The sequence below is a fragment of the Athene noctua genome, chromosome 6, assembly GCF_965140245.1.
Source record: "Athene noctua chromosome 6, bAthNoc1.hap1.1, whole genome shotgun sequence".
Classification (NCBI taxonomy): Eukaryota; Metazoa; Chordata; class Aves; order Strigiformes; family Strigidae; genus Athene; species Athene noctua.
In genome coordinates this window covers 26,730,464-26,737,917 of record NC_134042.1, presented here as the reverse complement: position 1 = coordinate 26,737,917, position 7,454 = coordinate 26,730,464, and positions in this window count along the sequence as shown.

The window sequence follows — 7,454 nt, the reverse complement described above, 5'->3', positions numbered from 1 at the left end:
AGTGGTTGAGTCACCATCCCTGGAGGTATTTAAAAGATGTGTAGATGTGGCACTTAGGGACATGGTTTAGTGGTGGACTTGGCAGCGTTAGTTTTACAGTTGGACTCAGTGATCTTAAAGGTCTTTTCCAACCCAAACAATACTATGATTCTATTCTATAGAACAGGAATGCATAGTGCCAAGGAAAGAAGGTGACAGAGTTTGAGCGTACAGACTGAAAATAGCTGGGAATAGAGAGAAAGGGGCAAAGAAAAAAATTTCCAACCTTTACTCGAAACTCTATTATTTGAGGTGGATATTCATTCCAGCATGATACATTTCCAACCTCCCAAGATTTCCCCAAGGAAATGTTGCAGAAATAGATACTTCTGTTAAGGTATATAGACAGTTTATAGTAAATCTTCAAGCCACTGCTTGATTTAGATTTCCTGGCAGGGAGGAGCATTGCCCGCAGTTATCTGGCGGTGATAGGGAGGCAGATGCTCCACAACTGTCATAACTCTAGCAGCAATGCTCGGTCAGTCATGGGCTGGCATGGCAGTGATCTGGGTGGCATGCCCTACCTTTTTCTTTTAACCAGATCCCAGAAGATGGTAGAAGCCAACACTTTGTCCATCTCAAGGGTTCGGTCATCTCTTAAGTCTCCATCATCTCTCAGGTTTCCATCCTGTCATCGTTCCTGGTTAGTAAGTGTACACTGGGATGTGAAAGAGGAGAGCAGTAATGTGTTCAGTGAACCAGTGTGTTCTGCTGATCGAGGATGCCAATTAAACTGAGACACCAGAGTGAAAAGGGTAGCTTTATTTTAATGTTAATAAAGGATGTAACCAAGTGATACAGAAAATAAGCAATAAGAAAAATACAGAATAGTACACTTAATTATTACTACATACAGTAGATTATAGAAAATAAGAACAAGCAAGATAATGCACCTAACCATTACTACACGATGGGGAGAACAGTGGTTAAGAAAGATCCCTCACCACTCGCACACGTTACCAACACCCAGACCCGCAGTCGCTGGGGAGCCCCGGTTGCAGCGAGGATTTGGAGAGCCTGTCCCGGCAAGTGGGAAGTCCTACGTGATGTGTCCACCCGTAGGTGAGGCTGCCAAAGTCGGCAGCAAGAGGGTCCAGCCTTATATACCAAAAATCAGCACCTCAGAATGACTTGCACCTTTCTTTGAGCCAAAACATCTGGTTTCATCCTCCTGTTGGATTCCACCCAAAGCCTGGCCAGGGCTCGGGGGGGGAGAACCAAGGGAGTTTCTATCAAGGCCAAACACTTGGGTTCTCAGCCTTCAACAAGGCTAAACAAGGGAAGGTGGATACACATTCTCATGACATTTCATCCTCACTACTGATTACATTTTGCCTAAGCTACATCTTTCACTAGTGAGCATATATATTTTGTTAAAGATCAGATACTAATTAATAAACACTAATGGTAATACAGATTTTACAAATTAGCAGGTACTAATAATGGATAATGTTTGGTTGTGAGGTTCATCTAGAGGTCAACTTTATTTCAGAGCCTATTATTCAGGCCCTAGCACTGCCAGTGGCACTTCCTATGTCTCATCCCTCTCTGCGTACTTCCATCTCAATATTGCTGAAGGTTAGATGGTGGATGTCAGAAATGAGGAGATGGACTCCTAGAAAACTAGGACTGGAAAGAACCCAGATAGGCTGTCTCTTCCTCCTCTCTGCCTCATGGCGTGACTGGCTAGACCTGTTTCATTCTTGACAGATGGACAAGCACATAAGTAATCTCTTCCAGTGTCTCCCTTGCAGTCTCTCTCCCTGCCCCCACCTCATTTTTCTTAATTTTGCTCCTAATGTCTAACACAGACCTTTCTTGCTGTGATTTCCTGTGGACTTACCTGCCTGCCATGGGCATAGGGGACAGATTTTTCCGTCTCCCTTTACAACTTTCATGTCTAGAGATTTTCTTTTATCCTTTCTCAGTCTTCCCTCTTCACTACTTCTTTCAGTTTTTCCTTGCAGGACATGTCTCAGATCTGTGATTGTTCTCGTTACCCTCCTTTAAACACCCTCCAATGGATCCACATTGAAAAGGAATTACAAAGCTGGGCTCAAAACACCAGCTAAAGTCTCACCAATGCTGATTAGAAGGGAAAGATAATTTTCAGAGGTCTTGACAGCTGTAGTCTTACTTCTTCCTTAGAATATTTTTTTTTTCTTTTTTGCAACAGCATACTATTTTTGACAGGGCTTGTAGTCCATTCTAACCCCTAATGCTTTTTTGGAAGAATTGTTACCTAGCAAGTTGTTTTCCAACCCCTGCTTATGCATTTCATTTTTTCTGCATCACCGACATTCTTTGCATGGTTTCTTACTGACTTTCATCTATGTTATTTCAACCAATTCCCAATTTGCCAAGATGATTTTGAATGCTAAGCCTGTTCTCCAGTTTACTTAAAGTGCCTTCCAGGTCTGTGTCTTCCTGATGTGCCCACTCTTTTGTCATCCATGTTGTTAATTAAATCAGTGAGCAGAATCAGACCCACAATGGATGTTTGTGGAGCAATTCTCAATACATCCTTTATTTTAACAGTAAACCACTGAGGACTATTCGCTGAGCACAGTTTTTTCAACTGATTTTTTATCTATCTAACAGTAGTTTCTGCTAATTTGTATTTCTCTAGTTTACTCATAAGGAGAGCTTTTGAAATGGAGCATAAACAGCTTATTGAAGTAAAGATACACAACATCTTCTATTTCTGCCTTATCTACAAGACCTGTTGCCTTGTGACAGCAAGAAATTAGAGTGATTGGAAGGGGCTGGTCCTTGACAAATCCACACTGAATACAATTGATTGTCTCATTTTGCCTTTGATATTTAGAGATCACTTGGTGATTTATTCCAGAATTTTAATGGAATGGGAATTAAGCTGATTGGTCCATAATTACCCATCACCCTTTCCTGCACTTTTTAAAGAGTGATGCCTGTGGTTTTCCTGTACTCTACCACATCTCTACAGTTCTCTACAGGAAGACAGCCACTACTGACTTTGAGACTGCTGTAACCAAATCTCTAAGCACCTACAATGAAGCTCATTACACCCAATAAATCTGAATGCATCTAACTCAATTACATTACCTCTACCATACTCTTTCCTTATTCTGTGCCAAGACCTCACCTCTTTATCACTGTTATTAGTTTCTCTAATATTATCCTCTGTCAATAATTTTCACTCCCTGTTGACCTGTGATCCAATATTTTGCTTGGCCTTCCTCTTGCTACTAATGAATTTACAGAATGATTTCTTGTTCCCTTTGATTATCCTGCTACTTGCAAAGTTATTTTATGCTTGGCCTTTTTGATTATGCTCCTGCATGCCTCTGCTGTTCTTCTATCCTCACCTTTTTGTGCTTATCTTCTGCATCCTTCCTTCACAGGTGTGAGGTCAATGGGGAATTTGTGAACTAACTTTTTTTTTTGTTTGTTTTAAAAATACCTTTTCTTATTTTACCAGGAGGATTCCTGTCCTGGAGCAGAGGAGGATGAGATGGCTCAGATAAATAAGGCTGGTGCTGCACACTCTTGCTGTTCTCATGCAGGAGAGCTCTTTTTCCCACAGTGGTGTTTGTTGTAAAATCAACTATTTTGAACATTATTAAAGACCATAACCATAGCTCTAAAGGCATTTGTTTGAAGGCAGCACGGGCTGCATCCTCAGATTCTACAGCCTGAGCTGTTAGCCTGCTCCTGCAACCTGGGTGAAGCTGGTTGGTCTGATCCTCAGTCCGCTGACTAACAGTGCTGGGAGCCGGCTGAGGAGGGGTGGGAGACCATGGTGCTGTGCTGCGAGGAGGCCCTGCACTGCAAGGCACCCAGGGACAACACCAGGGCCCTGGTGTTACCCCACAGTGTGACCCTGTCGCCTCTCGCTATGCCACCACCAAGCCCTCCTGTACCCCACCGAGCTCTCTTCCAGCATCCCTCCTCAGCTGGGGGCTGAAGGCCTGGGCAGAGGGCCTGGGGGGATGCCAGGGCAAGGTCCTTCTCAGCGCCCTGTCACATCACCTGCCAGTGCTGCCCCACACCTGTGTCTTCTCCAGCGTCCCAGCACCAGTGTCCTTGCCCCTTTATACCCCCTCTTTTGCCCTGATGACAGGTCCTCCTCTTCCTCCTCTTCCTGGTACCCTGGGTGTCTATGCAGACAGCTCCCCTCCCTGTGCTCCTCATTAACACCCCTTGAACCGGCAGGCACAGACACCACCAGCAGCTCCTTTCCCCTCCAAACCCCTCCCCTTCTCTTCCATAATCTATCTACATATTAAAATGAGTTTGTCCCTGATTTACATGCGTAAGAAGGGATGTAATAATGAGGACGTAGATTAGAAGATTTAGCACAATCGTTTGTGTAGATTGTGTCCCATCAAAGGGCAGCTCTGACGAGCCGAGATTAAGGAGCAAACAGCTGCCGCTGGAATTCAGTCCATTTGTTTGTTTGCTGTTTTCTCTCTTGACTCCAGCAAACAGTCTCATTAACATGCAAGTGATTTGCCCCTTAAGCCTTTTCCTGTTTATTATTGGGGGAGTTGCTGACAGGGGCTTTGTAGAGTCCCTGGCCCAGTTCTGAGAGATCGACGTGCAAATCAAGATTAAAATGGGAAGTAATTAAAAACAAAGAACGGCCCCCGACACCTTGGTCCCCTCTTCCTTTCGAGGGGTCTTAAAGTTAGGGCACGGGGAGAAGGTGCGGGGTGGAGAAAAGGGAGCGCTGTCCACCATGCCTGTGTGCCCAGTCTGGTCCCTCTCAGATGCCATGCTGGGGTCTCCCTTGCTCCTGCTCTTCTCCACTCCCCCTCTGCCTCCCCCCTTCTCAAAATGTCTGGCTGTCTACTAAATGCATTTGCAGCTTTTGCTTCAATGGCCTCGTTCGGCGGCACCTTCCATATGGCCCCTGCTTGCTCCCCGCCACAGCCTCGGGATGCCGGGCATCGTGCCCACACTGGCTGCTGCCTTCACGTGCGGGACTCTAGCCCAGAGCCATCCATGCCCTCTGCTCCCTTAGCAGTGGTGTCCCCATCCAGCGTCATGACCCCACCAACTGACCCTGCAGCCTTCAGCATCCACAAGTGGGTGAGGGCCTGGGACACGCAGGGATGGTGCAGCGGCCACGCTCGTAGGCACAGACGGTGATGCACCAAGGGCTCCTCATGCAAGGGTCTCCTGGCACCGTCCTGGTTGTGAAGGGTAGCTCAGGTCACCGAAGCAGCACTGGGAACAAGCCGGCACAGTGTCTATCTTTCAGTGGCACTCAGATTCAGCTGGGTAACTGCTGCAGCCCTGGGTCAATGCTGCTGGTGAAAGCGCAGGGACAGGGATGGTGCACTCATCTGACGGCTCCCTGGGTCCAGTGCACCCCATCTGCAGCTGGCTAGGGACACCAACCGTGAGCAACGGCACGAAGGATTTCCTGGGCTGAGAGAGAGACTGTCACATAAATCCCCTGCAAAGCAAGCAGCCCTTTCTCTTAATTTATCAGAGCGCCTGCTGTATTCCCTGCAAGACAAGTAAAAATATAATGAAGCCTAGAAAGTTGCTCTGGGAAGCAGTAATGGTTATTAAGTGTTTGTCTACACAGACAAGCAGGGACAGATGCGGGTTTGCTCTGGCTGGCAGCCAGCTCCAGCCTGGCAGCACAGCGCTGTGCTGGAGTATCTCCACGCCCAGTCTTGTGTCTTGGTCACCCACAAGGCTCCTGGCTCGGGCACAGCTGCTCTCAACCCAAGGTGCCTCCTGCCCAGGAACGCAGCATGCCTGCACCTTGCTAAGCAGACTTGGATGTTCATGTGTGCACATACCTGCACTCATCCGTGCCAGGATGAGGCTGTTTATCAGGTGCCACCACATGACACTGAATGGTTATGAAATTTATGACCTTCTTTCACGGCTTTCTTAAGTGCCTGATGTTGACAGGCTGCTGTGCACCTTTCCATAGGGCTCAGGGCCAGCAGGAGCTCAGGACAGGCAGCCCACTCTAGGCTATCCCAAAGCTCCTGGCCCGGCAGGGCTGGCTGTGGTTTTCAGTGAGGTTACCTAGTTATCGCTGAAGTTAGTTTCACGCATGAGTGGGGAGAGACTGCAGCACTGCAGATATGTGATTGCAGATTGCATTGTAATGAACAGGTGTAGGAGAATCATGATATGCGTTGTAAGTGCTTTCTAACCTGAGTGCTTTTTTTATAATCTTGAGGAGGAGTTGCACAGAGGGTTGGTCAGGAAGAGCTCGCTCTCCACCTTGCTCTGGTTAGCTGTCAAGTCCAGAGAAGCTCACAGCTTTTGTAGGATTGACTGTTTAGAGCAGCAGTGCCTTCCCCTCAAACCACTGCTGCTACTTGCCAGGGTAATGCAGCAAGGAATGATCAAAACAAAACGTGGCCGGCCTCAATGTTATGGCATTGTGCAAAGCAAACGAGGTGCTGGTCATGGTCCTTACAAACACGCAGTATTGCCTTCAGACCGAATGACAGGCGGGTTGTTGTGAATTCCCTACTGTTGTTTCTAACTCATTGGCCAAAACAATTAATGAACTAGTTGTAGCTTTTGCTTTTTCAAACTCAGAAAATGGCATGGCTTCATTGCTCACTCAGCTGTTTCTTTGTATTTGTTATGACAGTGTCAAGGGAGAGAAGAGCATTTTCCCAGCAGGACAGCAGAGTCTGGTACAGCTGGAGTGGTCAGTAAGGTTTAAACAATGTCAAGGATAGGAATAAATATATTTTCTTGTTCTGACTTGTAGCTGAAGAGCTGCTGGTTTCCTCTAATCTACTCTGGCACTGCCCTGTGCCCTTCCTCTTCCTCTCCAGGAGGCACCTTCCCAGCCAGTGGCGAGGCTCTGGGGGTGCTCCCCTACGAGGTAGCCACATGCAGTCCCAGCCAGGCCCTTGTCTTCCCCAGCGCGGCAGCACTCAGCTGTACAGCATTGTGCACACTCGCCCGCCGTGCAGCCCCATCGGCAGGGAGGTCTCCAGGCAGCGGCAGCAGCAGCAGCGGCAGCACCCCACCGGCAGTAACACTGCCTCTCTCAGCACAATTTTTTGACCTGTAACAACTCAGCCCTGTTGCAATTGATTTTCAGTGGATCATTGAAAGCTGCTCCATCAGTCTAGCCCTAACAGATTTCTACTGCCTGCTTCTCTGTTTGTTTTTTAGTTTTTTGGGTTTTTTCGTCTTTTCATTTCCACAGAGTTTTTGTTTATAATGGGATAAGCATTCTGTGGCCTGGGCACTTACCTTCATAAACGCCCGAGTCCTTTCGGCTTGAACACTGCACGATCAAAGCAACCACCACTTCTTTGGGTGGAGATCAGATCTGGAGAACTTCACACTCCCAGACCAAAAGAGTTATGAGTAACTAAGAAGGGAGCTGATAATAGAAATGCTTAGTCAAACTTGATATAAGTCATTTGAGTGCTCCA